The 23,438-nt window shown below is 44.1% G+C and overlaps 1 protein-coding gene across 6 annotated transcripts in view; it reads left to right on the top strand.

Annotated features, from left to right (window-relative positions):
* LOC146170995 (uncharacterized) overlaps positions 1-23,438 on the top strand; it is a 107,142-nt gene that overhangs the window by 11,886 nt on the left and 71,818 nt on the right. The window contains exon 2 of one of the 6 annotated variants that reach the window (XR_014702989.1): positions 4,096-4,288. The exons of the other annotated variants lie outside the window; for them this stretch is intronic. The gene's annotated coding sequence lies outside the window, so the exon portion shown is untranslated. Of the gene's footprint in view, positions 1-4,095; positions 4,289-23,438 lie in introns of those variants that run through there. 6 annotated transcript variants of the gene reach the window in all.

The raw sequence follows: 23,438 nt of genomic DNA, 5'->3' as shown, positions 1-23,438 counted from the left end.
CATTGAGTTTGCCCTGTTGTCAGTTTTCCCTCCATTTTGAAGCTAATTCCGCGTGCACATACACACCGTCACCAGCAGGAGAGTCGCGCACGGTAGACGCAGAAAAATGATCAGCGTTCCAACGGCGATGGTGCCCGAAGGCTACGTTCGTGCAGTCAGTCCACACTGCAACGGAAGCAGCAGACCCGAGCTGCGGGTCGAGCACAGGATGTACCGTAAATGAGTAGCTGCTGCACTTGGGTATCCTCTCCAGTAAGGAAGAGAAGATGCAACACGATTCCTCGACTACATCGCTGGGCCTACGGTCTCATCAGCACTAGGCAGCACGGACCACAGACAAAGTGTTCTAGAAGGCTTCTATTCTAGAAAGTACAAGAAATTTCAGCAATCCACCAATAAACCAGACTTCATTTGGTCAGAACGTGGTCTGAGCGTCACTTCTGGTTTATGACGTCATGTCTGATTATGACGTTGATTCCGTGCGTTAAATTAGCCAATTAACCACTGCCTAAGCCACGACCTGTTAAGCTTGCCAGCAGTAACCTTGATGTAGTAATTGTTGACTTGTCTCTGAACGCTACTTTTTTGCAAAATAATAAAATTGTCTGTGGTGTTACGAGATGGTCAAATATCCTGCAAATATTTTGATTTTTTTACGTTGCCAGGTTTTTGTGAAACTACATTGTGGCCAACATTTAAAAAAAATAGAAATATTTTGTGGTCAGGTTTTCTATTATTTCAAGGCTTTCGTGTTCAATAAAGTTACAATTAAATTTCTTTTATTGGCAAATCGAAGCAGGTGTTTTCACGCTAAAACCCAAAGTTTTTGTGTTGCCAGACGTTTAAAAAGTACTTATGAACAATGTTGTCCGATTTTCATGATTTGCATAAAATAGCCAATGCGTTGAATGGTTATAAAAGCGCTTCACTACAATATTAAAAAATCACTACAAAAAGGTTATTAAAACCTGTATGTGTTTTGGTGGAGTTTATGTTATGAAGATGCTTAGCAATGTGCGTTGCCTGCTTTGCTAGGTACGCCGTAGCCTAGTTAGGTAGGCGCTTTCTGATGTTAACCAAAAATTGAGTGAAAAAGCATATCCGTGTGGAAGACCCAGGTGCCTGGACAATTTCTGTTCGTCTGCGTACTTTGCCGATTCACGGGCGATCTTGCGCTTCGGAGGAACCAGCTCGGGGTCACTGTACGCGTTTCTCTCTCTCTACCTCTCTCTCTATTTTTCACGGAGTTCGCCTTTGTATATACTATGGGCCTAGTGCGCTGGTATGGAGGCGCCACTGCTCCGGAACAAGTAGCGCCACCTCCCGCCGGCGCACCCATATGTGGTATGTCTGCTCGTCGAAGAGAGGCGGCGGAGTGAACGCGAAGTCTACTCTTCTCGGCAGAAACCTTGTGAGAAGAAAACTTTTGTCGGTCATTTCCTGCCTCTTGTCACACGCGTACATAACAGACACATGTACCATGTGTGCGTGTTGAAAAATAAACCAAAAACAAAGCGAAGAAAGCCGCTACCCATTCATGCCGTCTGGGAGACGGCAGCCGGCGCTTTGGGCGCAGCGCATCGTCGGCGCGCGAGCGCTTCTGCTGGCGGCTCTACGGTTGTTTTTTTTTTCCTTTGAAGTAGGAATTCGGAACCCGAACAATATGGCACTTTGAAAGTAAAGACATAAATAAAACAAAAACTAAGCCAGTGTGCAATGCGCAGCACTGGCTTTTCCCCTCGGTGGCAGTGTATGTGGAAGCGGCATGCTAGACCCCCCAGAAGCGACAGCCGAGAGCTGGGCTCCGTTGGTCAATAGAAAGGCTCTTAAAAAAAAAAAAAAAAAAAAAATCAACGGGACGAGCAGGCTGTATATGGAGATGTACCCTAAGGCGTCGGGCCTTGCGTGCACGTGCTTTTTCGGCGCTCGGCAGTTCTACCGTAGTTTTTATTTTCTACTCGATGCGTCGAAATAAGTGGTGACGGTTCAGTGCGCGGAAAAACAGCCATAGCTGAGCAAGCTCCACAGCGCGTGCTGTTCGGGGGATTTTGCGTGATCGGGAATGTTGAGACTTGATTTAAGAATAACTGCTTGGTGCGCGGTCAGAAACTTTACGAAGCCAGCACGTGCGTGGAGTGCGCGGGGAACTTCACAGTGCAGAAGGGCCTTCAGAAAATGCGCTAACGAAATGAAAACCGCCTTCTACGAAGTCAGCTTGGAGGTAAGTTTTATTCGGCCCTTTCGGCGTCTTTTCACCACATATGTAATTCATTTTTTTTATGTAGTTGTTGGCAAACCCACGCAATATGACGGGTGCCAGTTGCATCTGCAAGGCCGGGTGCCACTGTTAACGATGCGACACATCGCTCTCGTATGATTTCCAAGGAAACCGCAAAAAAAAAGAAACAACTTGATTTTCGATTGCCTCTCGACGGTTTTTTTTTTGTACCTATTATGACACCCATAAACACAACAGCAGATCGAGCTGTTAGTTTAAAAGGACGTTTTCTCTTTGCGGGGAGCCATGAACGTGTGTGAAGTCAGCAAGCGCGCACTCCTGCAATGTACTTCGCTCTCCATGTCGTGCTTCTACGTCTTTTACGTCAGGCTAGGCTTCCCAAAAGCGAGCACCGATAACAGCTGGAAACTATCATTAGGAAGTCGTTAGAAGAAAAAAAAAAAAAAAGCTCCCGTTGGGCAGGAAGGCTCCGCGCTCTCTACAACACAGGCTGTGTCCGAAGACCTGCCAGCGCTGGTTACAACAACTTTTAGAGCTCGAGTTGGGTCCAGAAGTAAAAAAAAAAAAAAAAAAAAAAAAAAAAAGACCCGTTTTTTTTTGTGTGTATTTTTCGCGTGTTGCGCGCTCGATACAAAGAAGCGATCGCTCGTGCATGCTTGAAAGAAACCTAGCGTCAAGTACTGTACAAAAAAAAAAAAAAAAAGTGGGAAATGCGCAGCCGAAACGAAAAGCAATGGGTGCGATATGAGATTCGAAATGACTAAGTAAGTACAGGCCCTTGTTTTAGTCGCTGTTTATTTTTTATTCTTACGGGGAACCAAAAAGAAATCGGAACACAGCGTCGGCGCTACCCCCGGTTGCGGATCCAGACAGCCGCCTTTTACAGCGGCGCCTCCCAGACGGCGCCACATGTTCGGCCAAAGCTGCAGCGCACCAGGCCCATAGCCTTTGGGCGAAGCTTGACATCCCAGCAGAGAAAAAAAATAATCAAAAGAAAAACTTTGTCGGGAACTTTTCATTGCGCTGCGATAGAGTAACAGCGGAAACAGCTTTAAGCCACGGCGGCATTTTGTAATCGAAAAGAAAGAACTAACGGATCGGTTCGCATTTAGCACGCTTCTCCGCTCGCGCCGCACCCCCCCCCTCCCCCCCTCCTTTCTCTCTGTTTTTTTTTTTCGCAAACAACCTCATGACAATAGCCGCATCCATGCGCGCGCGCTAAAAAAACTAAAGTAATTAAGGTCCTCCGCGATTTTCTCACATGGGCATTTTGCGCTTTATAAAAATTGGAAGTATCCGCATTGCTGTCTCCTTGGTTACCCAGTGATCTTTTATGATCGCTGATAATATAATTCAAGAGTGTAAATGGTTAGGCTATCTAGTTGGTTTGCAAATTCTTACAAAGATGTAACCATGTGAAGACAGAATAAAATGTAGGCTCATCATTTGCGCTCTCTCAATCGGGGCCAAGTTGCAGACTATTGCAGATCGAAGCCTCAGCTCATGGTCTGCTGCCAGTTACCCAATGCTGCTCTGGGTAGATGTAGACCCAGTCTGATATTATATATGTTGCTGTCATTTGTTCGACTTTGATGTACAAGACAAGAACCACTTGTCACCTCAGCTTAAAGCATTCCTGCCTATGAATGGCTGTGTAGTCACCTAGCTCCACCGATGTAAGTGGCTGGACAAGCAAATTCAATTCCTCATTTCGAGGAGTTTAACCTGCCTTCACCACAATTGCAAAGTAGTAGTTGTGGCTAGAAACAAATCTGTACCCACGATCAGTGCCTTAGCTCTGATCAGCTAGGTATTGCGGAGGTGGAAGCATTTATCAAAACTCATTTTATTCACAGGAAAATGGTGCCACCTGATTCAGCAACTGTTTTTTGAGGTGGGTCACCACTGCAACATGGATCCTGTTTGTTTGTTTGTTTTTTCATGAGCACAGTTTTGTTTGGAACGGGGGAAGAGCAGCACACGCAGTAAATCATGTGAGTTGGAATCGTGGAGTTCATTTGTTGACCTTGAAATAAAAGTTTCATTTGCCCTCTCATGCACACTTCTTTTTATTTTTTTTCTAATCATAGTTGTTGTCCTCATGGTTGGTGCTTCTCTTGGTGCCCATCCTGTACTCAGCCACTGCCAAACAGCAGCATATTAATTGGAACTTATAGAGTATACCTGCGGCCGTGCACAATAGGCTTTAACTTATTGCAGTACTTGGAATAGTGGTGCAGCGAGATTGCTGCTGGTAGCGGGTTGATTTTTTCTTGCTCACTCGTCTAGTTTTTGTGGTTTTTGTGCACACAAAGTACACTTCAAGGTGGCGAGTCAGAAATCACAAACAAGTGATTTGTGTTTGTCTCAGCCATGGTAAAGGAAAAAGCTTTACGCTCGTCGAAATTTTGCAATTGGGGTCATGCGCAGTGTGATTATTAGACAGGGGCCTCTCGCAAGAGGGTCCATGGGGCAATGTAAGACCACTTGGCAATTTAGTTTCTCTGGAACAGATGTCTCCAGTAAAACACTGTTAAACACACAGCGTGTTTTGCAATTACATCAATATTGTAGAATGCTTCTCTCAGCTGCACTGGAGAACTTTACGTTTGAGCTCAAATTTTGTACAGAAGCGGCATTTGCTTGGCAGTATTGTTTCATACCACATTTGTTTGGGGCAATTGCTTGATTCAGTCTGAATTTGAATATTCGATTACATTGTTTGCGGGGATGGCAAAGCGAAAAAAGTCTCTGCCGGCGTCCCTCCCTTTGTGAAATTTCTGTAGCAGAGACAAACAAAATAAGATGGCCTCACCAGTACCATCACTGGGACAGTGGATTGCTGCGCCGTGATTGAGTCAGGCAAGTTAGCCAAACAAATGTTGTAGAGGACAGTATATTGCCAATCAAATGACATTTTTGTGCGAAATTTGAGCTTGAACAATGCATCAGCTTTACAAGGAGAAGTATTCTACGGGGCGCATACAATTGTGGAACACACTGTACTTCAAAACATTTATCCGCACTTTATTGGATGTTGACTGTGTAGTTAATGAAATCCTCCAGGTTGGATTGGGTCCTGGATGAACGAATAGTAAATTACCATTCACCTAGCTGACTTGGACACACACTTGTATTGAACCCCTAGAATGTGAATGTTTCTGCGAAAAAGCAAGGAGGAAATGAAGGAGGGAAAATTAATGTCCACAAGTTTTAACAGAGTAATGTTACATACCAGCAACCACTGTCACCTTCTCAGGTGCCAGTTGCTTTGTACACCATCGCTCTGGTACTCCTTGGTGGCTGGCTTCCCGGCGTGTGTTCAGCCAGTCCCTCAAAACCCCACAGTATTCAATTAAGCCATGTCCTTGGCAATCAGTGCTGGCTGTGGGTTTTTTCATTATCTTCGCATCCTTTATAATACTGATAGTTCTTTCCCAGTACTGTGCAGTTTGAAGAGCACAAAGCATTAATGCAACTATAATCATGCTATAATGATCATTTCATGCTTGCTCTGCCAGTATTTTTGAAGAGGGTGCTCCGAGCAGCTCGTGAGTCGGCCACTGAAGTGATATGTCTGATAAGCGTTCTCGGCCAAAGAGTAGAAAACATTAATTCTACAGAATACTCAATGGCCCAGAATGACTAAACATTTTCCATTGTTTTTAGTTATAACCAGTTGTGTTTATTTGCATGGTTTTTGCCGAGATTCCTGGGTCTTTCATCATTGTTCCTTTTGTGCTGTTGCTGTGTCTCGGAGGGTCTCTCAGAGAAAAGAAGTTGAGGCTTTTAGCGGAGGGCTTTCAGATCCCAAATCCAAATCTGATGGCTTTGGAGGACTCTCAGAAGGGCTTCTGAACATGTTGCAATATGGCCTTTGCAGGCTTTGCGCAGCTGTATGAAGAATGGGCCGGTACGATGTACAGCCTGAAACAAATGTACCATGTGTTTTGCAAAAGTGTACAACAGTTCACGGTGACAGCATTGAAGTAGTGCTGGAGAGATGAACAGTGTGTACATGCTCAAATTCAACTGGCAACTGTGCATTGTACCCCCCTTTCTTCCTTGAATATGCATGAGGACAGGATATATCAAGCGTATGCTAGAAGACATTTACAGAAAAAAATGATACAAGACTGGATGAATAAGTACACAATGTGTACTTGCAGGTAACTTTAGAATATTGTTAACCCAATCAATCCAGCTAACAGGCACATGACTTTTGCAGAATAATTTTCCCACAGAGCAATGAAAGCATACTTTGCCAAATGCAGAAAGGGTGCTCTGTGCTACCAAATCAAATTAATTATTCCAATAGCCTGTCATACTGTGCTGAATACCATTTTAGCCAAATTATGAAGTAATGAAAAATAAGGCAAAATGACCGTCTCAGAAAGGGAATTTGTCACAAGCACAACTCATAAATAGTCTTTTTTTTTTTTTTTTAGCTGGCAACAGCTCGGCTTAGTTCATTACATCGTTGAATAAGCAATTATAACAATTCATTGCATGCAGAATCAAGGGACTGTGCAAATTCGTGCAATACAAGCCGTTTTTTCTGCAAGTGACACTGCTATCGCCACCACAGTTAAAGACTCTGCTAGCTTATTATGCTTCTGGGCCAAATACCGAAAAGGCTTGGCTTACTTGGTTAATTTACACTGCAACTAGGGGAGGGCACTGAGAACTGACTGTGGTCACTAATGCCTTTCTTTTCTTTCTGTTCGGAATATAGAGCACAAAGTTGCCAAATTGCGTAAAATGATGCCACACTGGTATGAACATGAAAACCGTTCACCAGGCCAGTCCCATGGCTACATCAGTAGCACGGAACTTGAGCTGCAAATGATAAGTTTCTGCACAGTTTACTTTTTACACATTTACCTTTGGATCAAAAGCCCAGGTATGCTAAGGCACAGCCTATGCCTGCAGTGTTTAAACTGACTGAAAGAAAAGGCCAAACCCATTATCAATAGCTATAACTGTCTCGCAGCAGTAACTTCCGGTACAGACATATTTAGCGGCGTTTGTTGACACATTCACAGTGCTGCACAGTGAACTCCTTGAGCGTGAGCAGTGAAGGTCATCATGGAAGCAGACAAAATACCAAGTAACAGCAACTTGTCCCAACAAACTGCAACAGCCGTGAGGGATGAGCTACCCAAGACTGACCTATGGGCAGTGTAACCGTGGCATTCGCAAAGTCAGATGATGAAGGGCGACCTTCCTAGCTTCCACCAAAAAACAGGTTCCAATAGTCCACATTCGTCCATCTAGGCAAAACTCATTCCCGCTGCTGTCAGCACAAGCAGAACAGCCTCTAGGACATGTCGCCATAAAATAAAACACCAAATTTTTTTGACGCTGTGCTCACCACACCACTGAAACGACTTCTTTTTCCTCATGTTCTACCTTTCCTTGCATACCGGTGAGAGGGTGCAGCTTTGCAGTATTTTTTGGCGTTGACGTCAATGAACCACCAAAGAATATGCTACTTGCATTGCCCAAAAGTATGAATGCTTATAAGGTGCAGAGTTTCTAGCAGATGACCTAGAAAACAGTATATTTTAATGTAACTAATTCCGATTTATTTCAACAATCTCCGGTACTATCCCATCTTGGAAGAACACCAAATTTGTGGAATTCTGCACGACAGCAGTAGTTTTCTGCTGTCCACCACACCACACCACGAACAGCCCACCAATGCACAGTGGTCGGTGCAGCCAAACAGGATCAAGTGTGGGAGCCAACATGCTTGCCAGAGAGAGCAGTGTTTACTCCTTGAAAGCAGCTGGCTACTGAGGCACCCTACCTGTTGCTTCATTTAATGCAGCTTCGAGTCATATTCATGTACCAACCATCTCTTAACAGCACTCTTTCACTATAACTTACAGCTGCCTTTCACCATCACATTTAGTTTGTAGTTTTACTATTGTTCACCGTTGTCGCCAATTGAGCACCACACCTCAGTGGCTAAATGCGTTTAGATTTGTAAATGATTTATAGTTTTCGTTGCCTATGGCATGAAATGTTTTTCTGCTTAAGCAAGATAGGTATGTTTTTATGTTTCCTAAGTGCCTCAAACAATTAGTACTGACACACGAAGTCATCATCATCAGCCTGAGTATACCCACTGCAGGGCGAAGGCCTCTCCCATATTTCTCCACTTAACCCGGTTCTGTGCTAGCTGCATTCACTTGACCCCTGCGAACTTCTTAATCTCATCCGCCCACCTAACTTTCTGTCGCCCCCTGCTACGCTTTCCTTCCCTTGGAATCCAGTTTGTTACCCTAAGCGACCATCGGTTATCCTCTCTTCGCACTACATGTCCTGCCCATGTCCATTTCTTCTTCTTAATTTCCACTACAATGTCGGTAACTTAAGTTATTTGTCTGACCCACTCTGCACGCTTTCTATCTCTTAATGTTACCCCTACCATTTTTCGTTCCATAGCCCTCTGGGTTGTCTTCAACTTAAGTAGAACTCTCTTGGTTAGCCTCCACGTTTCAGCCCCATAGGTGAGTACAGGCAAGATGCAACTGTTGTATACTTTCCTCTTGAGCGATACCGGTAAGCTGCTAGTCATAATCTGCGAGTGCTTGCCAAATGCGCTCCATCTCAATCGTATTCTTCTTGTTATTTCCTTTTCGTGGTCCGGATCTGCGGTTACTACCTGTCCTAAGTAGACATATTCGCCTACTACTTCCAGTATTTCGCTACCTAATGTAAACTGCTGTTCCTTCCCGAGGCTGTTGAACATTACCTTAGTCTTCTGCATATTGATTTTCAAGCCTATCTTTCTACTTTTCCTGTCTAGGTCATCAATCATTATTTGCAGTTCATCCCCCGAGTTGCTTAGCAAGGCAATGTCATCAGCAAATCGTAGATTACTAAGGTATTCTCCATCTACCCTTATCCCTAACTGCTCCCATTCCAAGTCTCTGAATACTTCCTCTAAACAAGCTGTGAATAGTACTGGGGAGATTGTGTCTCCTTGCCTAACACCTTTCTTTATGAGAATTTTGTACACACGAAGTACCGTAAAATAATTTAGTGAGGTTTTTAGACAACACTACATTTTTCAAAGGGACTCAAAAACTGAGCCCTTCAGCCCATGGGCAACAGAGGCAATCCTTGCTGCCTTTCCACACTGTGCACTGAGAGCAGGCTAGAGAGGAATTGTGAAATTGTACTTTAATATCAGCACTCTCAATGATGCAGTGCCTCTCTAAAGCAGGATACCAGCCTTCACTCTCAGTGTCAGTTGTTGAACACCTAGTAAAAAGGGTGGACAGACAAGCCAGTAAACTGAGAAAAGTGGTCAGAGAGAAAGTAGCAGTTATCGTGCATCTTCAGGGGCTCTTTCACAGCCTCAAGAAAGTTGGCAGCAGCAGGGGTAGAGTGAAGATCCTTTTTCTGCACCTGATAAGCTTTCCAGAATCTGCAGGAGAGTAGACACTGTGACGGCAGCCATCGCATGCTCAAAGTGACTCCAACAGTGCTTCATAGCATTGCACACAAGGGGTAATTTATTCCGTAACGCTGGCCTCAAGTAAGTAGTATCTCACCAAGGCAGGGAGGTACCTTAATAGTGGGCAGCATATTTTTGAACGCATTTAAACACCACAGTGTTATGCAAAAGCAGAACACGACTGGACAGGGGAACGAATGAAGCTGTCAGAACTGAAAAAAATTAGGGGACACCTGAGTATCCTTAACAGTGTTGCTTTAAGAGGTTACAGTGATGTATACTTCACTAGTGTTCCTTGTTGTATAGAGTTTTGTAGTAGGTATCACTGCTGCCGCTTGTCTTCACCAGCAACCACACCTTCACCGGAGGTTCCCCACATTTCTCACCATGTATGAATTGCATTATAAAATGTGCATATGTCCCGCTGCATTTTACTGCACAAAAGGGCACGGGGTATATGCATACTTTTATAAGCAACTCAAACATCTTGCAAAAATATATTTGCAGGCTAGCTGGTGCATGAGTGCCACACCGTTAGTGCTGAAAGGTGAGGCACAATGTAAATAAAGTAGGTGAAATGAGATATCAACTCAGATTTTATTTAAAGGTCACTGTTTATACCACACAGCAACTGTTCTACTTCTCCAGCACTACAGCTTCTGCCGAGGTTCCGTGTTTCTCATCAAACAGCAGTGAATGAAACTTGCGAAGCAGCTTTCTTGGCCTTGCACTTTTCTGCACTATGGTCTCCCCTATTAGTTTGTGTGAATTCTGAGTGCAGACTTGTTGGTTCTTCATCCTGAATGTGGCAGCGCAAACGGATGCTGTAGAAGGGATGGACAACACATATGCACACTTCAGCACTGAATGATGGATCGAATCTGTAATTGACCTAGGTAATATTTGCGATCTCTTAGGTTGACATGTGGCCACTTGGATAACTTTTGGGGCACTGCCTTTTGAGCAGTGGCTGTCCCAAGACTATATTTTTCTTCGAGAGGGGGAGGAGTTTCTACCAAAAAGAATAACAATTCCTTTGTTTACTTTTCATTTACATACCGCTTTTTGTGTGCTTTTGTTGTTGAGTAATAGCTAGCAAACAACACAGGTGTTTTATCATAAGTCATGCTTTGATTATTAACGGTTTGGTTACGTTAGCAGTATTCATGTATAATCATTTTCTATTTATCTTAAAATATTTTACTTTAATGAGAGTGCCAGTCGTGAAGTGCAAAAGTAAGTACAAGTAAAACACCGATGACATAGGTATCGTTTCTTCTTGCTTTTAATAATGCAACACTGTTGCTCATTTTTCAAAGGAAAATAAGTCCTCCATTGTTTTTTTTTATCAAAGCAGTTAATGACACGAGATGTGTCAACACGAACATCCTTGTAGGCGTTGAGCGAATGGATGATTATTAGCCAATATGTAGTGCAATAAACACTACTGACCCTTTCGTTGTTTTTTACTAATTTTTTTTCTTTGTGTTTGTGTGTGTGCTGTGGACCAGTACTTTGTAATTAATTTTTTAACATTGTTTCCTTCAAGACAATACTGTTTTGAGCTGCCGAGTGTACATATAAGTTAGCACTATCTTGGCCCTCTTGGGTCACCTACACACAGGGGACAACTGGGAAAAGGTCTTCCCTATGGTCCATCGTGCTCTGTGGCCATCCAGAAAATAGGACATAACACTAGGCAGGTAATTGACAAAGTTGAATAGGCCACGTCAGACCACCGTATTACAGCCAACATCCAATGTTGACTTCAGGATGCCTAAAATAGGCTTTGGAGCAGCTCCTGGAGCAGTAAAATATGTGTTTTGGAGCAGTAATAGAGCAGGAAATGTATGCTCTGTAGCAGCTACGAAGCACAAATATAAACAGTTAGTAGCAGTGATAACAGCATTTTGCAGCAACATGAGAACATGCCTGTGGTCAAATCTTCATCAAAACGGTGACGGCATGCACTACTGTCTTTGCAATCCAACCCAGTAAAAGTGGTGCCTGCTTACGAATGGCCCTCTCACGTTTTGAGGATAATTCACTGCACTGACTGTAAACAGCGCATGCCCAGCGTGCAACTTAAGCGCATGAGGAGCAGCGCATGGATACAAGCAATGGGAATATGCGAAGGAGTGAGAACACGTGATGCCATGCGCAAAAAAAAAAAAGAAAAAAGGCTGCCATAAATGACCGAACAAGCGCACCACACTTCCTCGCAAGCCACTATTACTGCCAAAATGGAGGGGGAGTGAGGGGGGCTATCCCAAGCCTGCACCGAACTTCAAAATGATGACGACAAAATTTTCCCGTCAGCAATAACGAGAACTGAAGCGCAGTGAACATGGATTCAAATTTCACTTATCTCTTAATCAGTAGGGCTTAGCGGTGTCTGCCAAGTGTTCTCATTACGGCGCCTCCAGCGCATTCTTAAGGTGCATCCTCTGCCTGAGAATACGCACCCAAGCACCATGTCGCTTGCCGCAGGGCACGTGCAGAAGCTCTTCACAAACACTATGGCTTCCAGCCAGAGACCGTTTGCGTAGACGCTGCCTCATATCCCTCCCGCCCTGCGTTTGCCCTCAGCGCTGTCTCCACCTCTTTGCAACTGGTCACGGCCGGTACAACTTTTGCCTCCACTTCCCTGGAGGTGGAGGAGGCGGCGGTTGCCTTGCCATATCTACTACTCAAGCCACCACCATCTTTAGCAACTCTAAATCCGCCGTACGAAACTTCGTCTGCAGTCGGATCTCTGGCCCAGCCTTCCAGTTCCTCGCCTCCCTCCCCCCACCCGAACACCTTATTCAATTATATTATGGGTGCCGCTCATACAGGTCACCCAGGCAACGGAGCAGCTCACTCTTTTGCTCGAGGATACGTCAGCCGAGCAGAGACTGCCACTGCCTGGGGACATGCTCACGAGTGCATGGTATCCTATCTAGAAATCTCTCTCCATTACCATGATCAACGAACCGTCTACCCTCCTCCTCATAAATCTCTGACAAAGCTACAACAGGTGACGTGGTGCCAGCTTCAGTCCCGTACATTCCCATCCCCTGCTTTCTTAGCTTTGATCCATCCAGGACTGTTCCCACCGCAGGACTAGGCTTTGGGAGTCGCTGGGAAGCACCAGCTTCCGGCGACAACACGCAGCCAAGAGCCAACCTGTCATTAGGATGTAATCACTTGAGGCTCCCAACATAGCATTAAGTTTTTCACCACCACCACCAACACAGTTTTCTCTCGGCGCAATGTTGCTATGTTAGCGGTCGTCTCATACTTTGTCCATACTGTAACGAGTACAAGGCAGCGAACACTGAACCGATCAGTTCCACCCACTGCTCTGTTTCGTTCCCTTCTTTCTCGGTTCCGCGAGGCACGCAGCACATTGTCGGACGGCACAATGAGAAGAAAGGTTTCCTAGTTATGCTGAAAGTTTCTCGTATATAGGACGCGATTGCGAATGTGTAGGAGGATAAACCCCGTGTGAAAGCACGTGGGACAGCTACATCAAGGCCTTCGAGGACAGCTACATCAAGGCCTTTGCAACTGGTCGTGGCCGGTACAACTTTTGCCTCCACTTCCCTGGAAGCGGAGGAGGCGGCGATTGCCTTGCCATATCTACTACTCAAGCCGCCACCATATTTAGCAACTAAATCCGCCGTACGGAACTTCGCCCGCAGTCGGATCTCTGGCCCGGCCTTCCGGTTCCTCGCCTCCCTCCCCCCACCCGAATACCCTGTTCAATTAATATGGGTCACCCAGGCAACGAAGCCTTTTGCTTGAGGATACGTCAGCTGAGCAGGGAATGCCACCGCCTGGGGAGATGTTTGCGAGCGCATCGTATCCTATCACGAAATCTCTCCATTACCGTGATCAACGAACCCTCTACCTCCTCCTCATAAATCTCTGACTAAGCTACCGTAAATTCCCATCCCTTGCTTTCTTAGCTTTGATCCACCCAGGACTGTTCTCGCCACAGTGCAGCCTGTGTGAGGCACCTATAGCTGATTTTGAACACATTAAGATCAAATGCTCGGAATTCCACCCTCCCGCCACTTGGCAACTCTCCGACCTCAAGCGATGGGAGGCTGCGGTGTCCAGCTCTGACCCGGCCATTCAAAAGCGGCTGACGGACTGGGCTTTGGGATTTGCTGGAAAGCACCAGCTTCCGTTCACAGCCAAGAGCCGACCCGTCATTAGGATGTAATCACTTAAGGCTCCCAGCATTGCTTAAAGTTTTTCACCACCACCACCGTTTTCTCTCGGCACAATGTAGCTATGTTAGCGGTCGTCTCATACTTTGTCGATATTAGTAATAGGTGATGTCCACGTTTTGGCGGACTTTGCGTCACGGCTAGGATTTATCACGTGAATTTTGACTTCCGTGTCGTTTTTGTGGTTCGGTGTCTGCTGGCATTGCTTGCAGGTGTGCAGTTTCGGCCTTTATTCTCTTGATATTTCCACTCAATGTGCTGGGAATATGGTGTTGTGCTCGACTTCCAACTACGACAACTCAACTAGAATGCGATGCAAGATGTTCCGAGTGTCATCGAGTGTTTTGAACAGCGAAAACAGTTGGCCGTTGCAATCCGCTGGCTGACCGTGGACAGCGAGCTGCACATGGAACACGAGGCTTTATTTCGAGTATTTTGTCAATGGCAGGTGTTGGATAGCACTGTGAAAGCTAGAAAATTTTGTGAGGTAGGTTGTTTGCTCTCATTCAAAAGTATCAAGTTCTCTCTCAGGCGACTTTGGCTATATGCTACAGCTGTTTTCGCGTACGACTCCAAAAGGTTTGCAAATTGTGTTGTTTGGCCTCCTTCAGTACAGCATGATATGATATTATAAGTACTGATCAATTTTATCCCCTATCATTTCTGCTAAATGAAAGTTTCTAGAACCACGGCGAGTGCTTGCCAATCAGCTGTCGATGGTTGGTCTCGTTGCCCGACTAGGACAGCGTACGTTAGCGTACGTTTCACCGTTAGCAGTTGTAAGACATACATTGTTGTGTAAGCAATTATTTGCTGATTTCACTCCATATAATGAAACCTATGCTTTCACCAGCGAAGCAATCAGCGTGAGCACGCAGAAATTGCGGAGAAATACAAGCAAGATTGATAAAGTTTTCCGCTTGTGCTGTGGTGTTTATTCTTGTCTTGTGTAGAAACAGAGACAGTTAAAGACTGTTGAAGAGATAAAAATTAATAGCAATTTTCTATACTCTCTGTCAGAGTCATGAAATCTTCATTTAAAGTGGCGGATCTACGGTCGCCATCTTGGAAGTAGTTCAGATTCTGCCACCAGGCTACGCCACTAATCCATGACTGAGAATTGAGTACCCAGCCACCCAGCCCTCTCAACTTGAACTGCCTGAACGCTTTTCTTGTGTTTGCTGTGTGGACTTTCAAAGGTTTTTGTGAACTTTCAAAGGTTTTTGCGGCTCCACAACAGGGGAGGGATTTTGTCCCTGTCCTGCCATTCAAGTCCCCTCTTCACCCCACGCACCACTACTTCGAACAATACGCGCCCTGACAATTGGACAAGAGCCTTCCCTCTCTTGTCTATACTTGTCTCACAAGATGTTTGCAGCACAGGGAAAAGCAGAGGCACCCCAGCCTGTCCAACCAGGATCAGGCATACAATAGGCAATTGTGCTTCTAAGCGCCTCTGGCCCCCCCAAATTGGCTGGGGTGACAGTAGGAGCACAATTCTCTATTATAGTGCGCACAGGCGAGAGGCACTTAGGAGCGCAATTGAAAGGGCTCCTCTGCCTTTCGCAGTGCTGCAGTTATCTTGTGAGAACATTGCTCCTACCCACGGAGCGTGAGGGGGTTGGACTGGACTGCAGTAGGCTAGCTTGACTGAACACAAATAAAACAGGGTGTCAACATGATTGCACAGTGCAATCTTAGTACCAGTGAAAAGGAAAAGCGAATGGCATTATTTCTGCACACTTCGTCAATGAACCTTAGTTGAAGTCGGCGCCTGTCTTGTGTTCTTTTGATCCTCGTCTTTTGGGCTGTGCAATCGAGTGATCATTAGCGAGCTTTAGAATACGGCGACCCTATCCGCACTATAATAGAGAATTGTGCTCCTACTGTCACAGGGCCCCTAAGCGGTAGGGGTACCATATTCTGAACCTCCCTATTGTTGATGCCATAGATATAGTAAGGATCGGAACACTCCTTGACTGTGGAAGCTGTCAGTTCTTGCGGTCACCAGAAATTTGCTTTATCAAACGTGATTACAGATATGATAACGTAGCTATAATTAGCTGAACTTCAGTCAACAGTCGCCCTTGTTTATTTTTTGTTCGTGCTTGTCCAATCTTGGAAACTAGAGCTGGTAAGTTACAATGTGCAAATAAGTGAATGATTGCCAATTTTTTCTTTTTGAGATGAATCGATATTCCGAAATAGATGTGAAATCCACCAAGAGGCTATTTATCGCGCAGGAGGCCGGAATGTATTCATGTTCTCTTCGGCACTGAGGAGGCGCATTCACACTAAACTATGTGGGAAATGGAGGAAGGGGAGAAGGGGTTGTAAAGGAAGGTTGCCAGAAGAAAGGACCTAACGGGGACAGTTTTGCAGGCGCTTATGGCGGCCACTTCCCCACTCCCAGTTGGATGCTCCACAGTCTTATTTTATTTATTCGCTCGCGCGCGCGTGCGTGCGTGCGTGTGTGTTTGTGTGTGTGTGCAATTAAAGGAACACAGTATTTTCATGCAATTAGAATAAAATTTTAACAATCAATCTCCTAGAAACATTTTTCTCCTGCAGAATTTCACTCGACACTGAAATCTGATGTGAAAAGTAGCATGCTATGAAAGACGCTGACCTGTCCTGCTGCAGCTTCCCGTGATGATGCATGCGCTTTCTGAATCAATATGTTGGGTGGACTACTGTAGCTTGTAGCCTACTTTATTGTACTAATTTCACAGGGCACACACACGTATGCAACAAGTATACTTTAGTGTTGAGCCCGCCTTTCGGCTTTATGTATTGGTAGTAAATAATTTCGTGATGTGGCACTTGTACATTCACACATTTGCAACATAATAATCAGAGCCCAATTTTTACTCCATGCAAGAGCGCCCATGCTTACCAAATGTTTTCCTGCAAATGCCAAACGATTAGACGCATCGATCAGATCGCGTTCGGTCAGATTTGGCATGTGCTATAATTTGTGAATTTTTCCATACCAATGCAGTACAGTGGTTTTGCTTCATGTGGTCGAACGGAAGCACGTTCTTTGTATGCTTCGAAATTCTCACACGCTTCTATGTCACTTTGCTAACATGATCGGATACCTTTCAGAGCACAGGAAGTCGAGCTGCTTCAAAACAAGGTTCAAATATAAAGTCAACAAGTTGGGCTTTGAGACGGTGGGTGAGTGGACGCCTGGGTGACACGGTATCTACCTTACTCGAGATAAGGACCCCATTCTTTTGGAAACGCTCTGCCTGCTGACGGGCTTTTAGAGCGTTAGCTCTGTTGCTCACTTGCGTGAGTGGTGCGTTTTTCTAAGAATCGTAAACACTGCCATCACCATAGCAACATCGCCGTCTTCACTGTGCCCGGGCAAAATAGACCGAACGCTCCACGCCCCCGGCCACAGCGGCAAAGCGCGGTAGCAGGCGATGCTAGGCAGGTATAGCATTATAGCAAAATGAACACCGAACCAGCTTCCCTGCCGAATGCATCAACGGTTTACCCTAGACGCCGTAATGCTTCGGACAATCCGCGGTATATCCCCCTTCACGAAGCGGAATTAGCTGGGAAGAGGACGGGACATCATGCACGTATAAAATAAATAAGATAAGCGCAAATAAAAGCATCAAACAGGAAACCAATTCAGTGTTTTCTCTCATAAAAAATTTTAAAAAATATACATATATAGGGCCACTGATCAAGTCAAGGTATTTGGAGAAGATATAAACTAGTGCTTTTTGTCTGGTTTCTCCATTGTGAACAACGAAGCTGTAGGGCTGTCGAAACGATAGTACGTTTTCATGAAACTTTGACTTGGCCAGTGAGCCTGTATATTTTTTTATGCCACCACCTGATCAGACTGCATTTCGTCGAACTCTTCATTACAGTATTTTCTCTCATTTGAGCTAAGCTCGACATTCGGTTCAGAAGCGTTGAGCCTCATCGTTGTTTTTTTAATTTTTAGTCGTTTTTTTAATTTTTAGTCAGGGGAATGACGGAAATGCAGTGGCAAAACCCGATTCAACATCACATTTTTGTATTGTAGAAGCTTCACATGGCTGTTTCCTACTTGCCCATTCACCGAAAACATCCCCGGCAGCTACTGCGGCACCTTTACTATCATCACCGGAACGCAACATTCAGAAAAAAAAAACAAAAAAAAAAACATGATGAAACGCTGGTGATTTTCTTCGGCTGCCCACTATATCATTTTTTCTCCTTTTCTTTGGAGCCTGCACTGCTTGCGCTATATAGGAACTTCAGTGGGAAGGTTGAAGAGGCATGCTTGTGCATGTTCAGGTTTTCAAGTTGTACTTGGCAGACTGTCGAAACATTTTATCTGTACCAGTAAAGTGGCAGAGGGTACAAGTATTCGTGCAATTTCTCCTAGGGAGACACTCTTTGAAATTATATTATATTAATTTATGCAGTGTTATAGTTCCGTGCCCTACTATTCATTTTATCGTAGAAAGGGGAAGATATTTTTTCTTCTTGCCACTGAAAAAATAAAAAGAGTCTAAATTCCATATCTTCACAATATATGCTAACACCGCGAACATCTGAAGATAGCTTTGTGACGGAGCTAAGACGAGAAATAACCAGCTCCGACAGCGTTCGGGTTCGAACTGTTTTTTTTTTTTTCGCTGCTTGCACTGAGACGCTTAGTGCCAAATTCTTCTTTGTCCAGCGCCGTGCCATTGTTTGTGATAAAAGCGCGGCGCGAGGGGCGCTACTAGACTACAAAAGAAAACCAGAAAAAAAAATTTCAATGTCTCCGCCACGATTATATCTTGCTGAGTAAGTAGAGTAAGTAAGTAGCGCGAGAGCCTTAGCTGGCAACGTTTCGGCACACAAACAGTATGACACACTTAATTTGAGGCGATAAATAAATCTCAAAGCAAGCAAGTGTACATTTGTCAAGGGACCATTTTCAAGTAGCGCTACTGCGCATGCGCGAAGCACCTGCACCTCAGTTCGACCCGACTCGCCAGTGCTTACCTCTCTCGCCCGATGGAAAGGAAAGGGCAGAGGGAAAACGTTGTAGAAGCACAATATCCTCTCGTAAATACCCCTCGATTCAGGGTGTTTGTGGTGCCATCCTCGTAATTTTTCTGAACTTCGACATTTTAGTGCACATAAAATTTCATAGATGGCGCTACCTACTACGTTTATCCTACGTGTATTGCGGAGACGAAGGGGACGCTCTAGGCTTCAGTTTCAGCGCAGTTAAGTCGGGTCTGATGATTTTCAACGGCTCAACTGATCAGGGTCTTAAAATTCAAGGCCTTGAAATACCTAGAGTAGCAGAATATAAGTATTTGGGGGTATGGGTAAACGAAGGATTGGCATACATTGGAAAGCATGAGCAATCACTTAAGGCCAAAGGGCGAAGGAATGCCAGGATAATGAAGCATAAAGCATTGTGGGGATACTATAGGTATGAGGTATTGAGGGGTATTTGGAAAGGAATTATGGTGCCCGGATTTACTTTTGGAAATACGGTTTTGTGTCTGAAATCAGAGGTACAGTCGACATTAGAAATAAATCGGAGATCCGTTGGACGATTAGCACTAGGTGCCCACGGCAAAACTACAAATGAGGCGGTACAGGGAGATATGGGCTGGGCATCTTTCGAAGTACGGGAAGCTCAGAGTAAAATATTATATGAGGAACGCCTGAGGAAATTGGACAGTAACAGATGGGCAGCTAAAGTATTTAAATACCTGTACCTAAAAAGCGTTGACTCACAGTGGAGGAAAAGAACTAGGAAACTAACTAGTAAGTATGCTAGTAACAAGGACGGAGAAATAAAGAGCATTAAGCAACAGGTGAAAAACACAGAAGGTAAAAATTGGATAAATTCGATGGAAAAGAAACAGAGTGTGGAATTATACCGAAAGTGGAAAATGCTGATCAGGAAGGAAGATTTCTTTGATAACTCAAGAGGCAGTGCCCTACTTTTTGAAGCTAGATCAGGGTGCCTTAGAACACGCAGCTACAAAAAGAAATTTAACAATGGAGATGACGCATGTGCTGTATGTGGAAACTCCAGTGAAACAATTGACCATATTATACTCGAATGCAATGGTATCCATCCGGAAGTTGATGCAGGCGCAGCCACTGTTCCTGAAGCTCTGGGGTTTAGAGATAACAGTGGCCGGGTGAATAAACCGGCGGTGGAAACTAGCAAAAAACGGCTGGAAGATTGGTGGCTTAAAAGTAGAGAAGTGACATAATGTTAGTAATGTAGGAGCAAAATTTAATAAATAGAATGATGGTTTAGTTAACCATTCTAAATCAATAATTAAGATATATGAAGAAAAATGAGCATGATAGCTACTGCTACCACCCCGTTTCAAAGGGGACGCTCCTATATTCCATCCATCCATCCATCCATCGCACGTGGCTCTGTTATTGCACTATTATTTGCTTTTTGTACACTTTGTAGTTGATAATTGTTACCGGTTGAATAAAGGAACGAAAGCCCGAACCTTTAAGTTATATTCGCCAGAAACAAACAAGCCGTGGAGCATTTCAATCATGTTTAAAATATTTCATGAAGAGCTCGCGCGCTTCAAGTGAACCACGAAAAAATTAGCTGAAATCATCCTGACAGTGCACATTCCTCGAGAGCCGAACAAAACCGATGCTTATCCTCTGACAGCGAGGTGTAAAGTTTTTCCATGCGAAATTTCAGCACAGATAAAAGCTTATTACTTGAACAGTTTAGCATTTACTTTTAGCCATTTTGCAAAAAACGCAAAGTTTGATCACAAATAACTTTTACACTAAATGAAGCAGACAGATGATATTTTCAGGAAAAAGCGAACTATGTACGACCTCCAACTGCTCAAAAAATTTCAGCAGCAGAATGCATATCTTGAAAGTTATTGTATGTATAATTACCTGTTTTATACACTTTTCACAGGCGCGTGGCTAATAAACTATGCGATACACAGTAATAAAAATGCTAAACTTTGTTCATTAACATCTAATCTCAAAACACCTCGTACGGTTTTTTTCTAGGTGCAAAAGATTTTGCACAATTTTGCTTTTCCCGAGACAAGTAGAGCTGAAAAGCCGTTTCTTACCTTTGTGTTTTCCTTTACAGCTTAAACATCGTTGCAGCTATTTATAAACCAAATGCACCATTAGAAAGGAAAGGAAATAAACTTTACAAATATATTAAAGTCACATTTATAAACTAAACTAGTGAGGCGCAGTAGGCGTATGAATATCGCCAAAAATGTCGTCTCTTCACCGCTGGAGTGGGCTGGGTGGAGTCGAGAGGGCTGGGTGGCTGGGTACTCAATTCCTCAGTCATGGATTAGTGGCGTAGCCTGGTGGCAGAATCTGAACTACTTCTAAGATGGCGACCGTGGAACCGCCACCTTAAGGACAGCAATAACATATTGTCCAGCTATTTTTCCTCTTTCATAACATAGAAAAGCTGACAGCTGAGATGCGTGGTATCAAACCAAATTTTGCTGTTCAGCAAAGCAGTTTTATAATGGCCTAGGTGCTGCATGCGAAAATTAAATGGATGCATCTACATAAGCTACTTGTGATGCATATGCAAGATACCTGCATACGTGAAGTTTATGTGTTAAATTTTCATTTGCTGTGTGGCCTTCATATGGAAAACAGGGTGCTAGGGGTCATTGGCTATCTCAAGAAGTGCAAAATTCTGCAAGGTAGGCAGGGGCTGGTCTAGCTAGTAGGTTTTATGTCTAAGGATAAGAAGTATGAATTTTGCTGAGGCGAGATATCTGTGCTCTGTACTATGCATTTTCTTAGAGCTTGCTGTTACTTGCCAACAGGTCTATTGAAGCTCATTTCTACTAGGCATTTTGTCACAATTTACTATACCTAACTCCCAGCCTTGCTTGGAGGTCATTAATTACATGCCGTAAAAAATTTGCTGCAAAAGTTCTGCTGGATTACAGTATGAGAACGGTTTTCCATTTCCAAGAACCTTTGCTTTTTCATGGATGTATAATAAAGACTAGTCACTTTTACCTTTGCCTTTTTTCTTGTGCCTGACTGTTTCTCTTGGTGCCAGTAGCAAAGCTGTGCTAAGCGTTGATACGTCTTTCAGTTGATGTTTTTATTATGAAGGACCACAAGACAAGTTGACTTTATGCCTGGCTTTCCATATTTGACTCCTTTACTCAACAAATTGCATATAGTGCAGAAGTTATACATTCCAGCATTTCAGTATGTATGCATTAAAAGTTTATATGTGCCTACTGGAAACATCTGAATGTATATACACAATCTGGTTTTTCTGTCCAACCAGACCCCAAGCACAAAGTACACAACAGCAGAATAGTTACAGGCTCTTCCCTGCTTTGATTGGAAGAAATAATGGTTTCGCATTCTGATTCTGAAGCTTCTTTAGGTTTCAAGAGATGCCATTAAAACAAAGTTTTTGTTTTAATATTTTTATGTTGTGCCACCTTATTCCGGTTGCTTCAAACCTATGGATTAGCTTTGATAACTCAGTTCTATCCTGTGTGTTAGGTTGTAGGCTTTCATACTTTGGCGTTTCTAAAATTATTCGTCTGCTTCGATGATTTAACGGCATCCTCTCTAACTCTCCTACTGCCTGCTTCCACCAAGCACGCAATAATTATAGCTCTTATTGCTCTGAAATCAACATTCGTTGCTTATACTGTAAACTTGTCTTACTTGGTTAAAGCTTAATTATGATGCCTGCCCCCCCTCATTAACGCTGTACAACTCATCTGTGTTACCCGCTGTAAGCTTACTGACAGAGCCCTGCCCTAGGTCCCATTTCTCCACATCTGTTGTGCTATTGAGTTATGTATGCATTCTCCATGTATAGTAGTTTGTTATTGAGGCTTGCCTTGACAATATAATACATACCTCCCTTTTAGTATAGTATAGCCTCCTAGACTCACTAAGACTTATGATATCCCATCTCATGTACGCAGGTTCCTTGAACAACTCTGTAAAACTAGCCTCACTAGCTAGGATTGCAGTGTGAAACGTTGCCAGGGTCAGTTTCCGATAGTGGCTTGTCCAGAGCCACAGAATCATAGCCCCCTCCGCTGCATCACAGCTCTGACCGCTGCCGTGCTCAGTTGCATCGCAGCCGCTGGGGACTGAGGACCAGGGATTTGTTGGAGTATTCAATTGGAGGTTGCAGCCAATTTCTACACGAGGGTGGCCAAATCCTGTTCTGGTGAAGCACTGCACATCTAAAGGTGTTCACCGGCAACAGTTCGCACCCCAAATCTATTTATGCAATTCCATCGACACACCAATTTTTTATTTTTTTTTATAATCCAGTGGAGAATTGCGTGGCACCAGTATTTGAACCAGGGTCCTTTTTGCACGTGAGATGGGCGTTCTAATTCTACACCACAGCTGCCTACTGACCCTTTGTTCTTAAAAAAGGACTAGGGTGATCCTGACGTTCGTGTGTGCATTGATTTACTTATCTTCAATGAGGTTTTCCACATGAGCCCACAAATCAAGG

This window comes from Amblyomma maculatum, unplaced genomic scaffold (genome assembly GCF_055883805.1).
Source record: "Amblyomma maculatum isolate TAMU_Amacu unplaced genomic scaffold, ASM5588380v1 scaffold_24, whole genome shotgun sequence".
NCBI classification, from domain to species: domain Eukaryota; kingdom Metazoa; phylum Arthropoda; class Arachnida; order Ixodida; family Ixodidae; genus Amblyomma; species Amblyomma maculatum.
The sequence above is the reverse complement of the archived record's forward strand: the minus strand, read 5'-3'. Positions and strand labels throughout refer to the sequence as shown.